Below are 668 nucleotides of genomic sequence, written 5' to 3' on the forward strand. Positions count from 1 at the left end.
CTAATCTAATAAAAATAATAGCAGAATGAAAATAAATATATGTCAACAAAAATCCATTGCTTAGTAAGATCTTCTATCTTTTCTTCCACTAGTGTTGGGGGCACATTAGAAACAATGACTTGCATATCCAGCTGATTGACTACAGAGAACTGAAAGCAGAAAAAAACAAAATTTGTTTGGCTTTTACTCATTAACTCTTGTATAATTAAAAATAACATTTATTTCTTCCCTATTATGCATCGAGATTTTTAAATTTAGGAGTAAATGGTATTTTTTGTTATGCAGTCTCCACTAGATGTGGGGGCATGTTGAGAAGGATAGACTATTGTTTATTTAGAAGTTACAGAACCCTAAACGACTTCGACTGTTTCAGATTTTGTTTGTTTGTTTTCTTGGTTATTTATTCGGACATGAGAGTAGGTGTTTTTGTTTGTTTTTTTAACGTGTTCTTTACAGACACAGAAGGATGAAAAACACAGCCTTTAGATTTTATAAATATCATGAGATCATTTATTCATTGTGACTAAGAATCTGGGATATGACTACTTAGAAGAATTCATTCCATGTAATCATCATCAATAGTCTTTACATCTACTTTATCCTACTTCATGTGTGTGCAGATCAAGAAATATATACATACAAATTTACATATGGGCTAAAATAAATTT

The sequence above is a fragment of the Pteropus vampyrus genome, unplaced genomic scaffold (assembly GCF_000151845.1).
Source record: "Pteropus vampyrus isolate Shadow unplaced genomic scaffold, Pvam_2.0 Scaffold1093, whole genome shotgun sequence".
NCBI classification, from domain to species: Eukaryota; Metazoa; Chordata; class Mammalia; order Chiroptera; family Pteropodidae; genus Pteropus; species Pteropus vampyrus.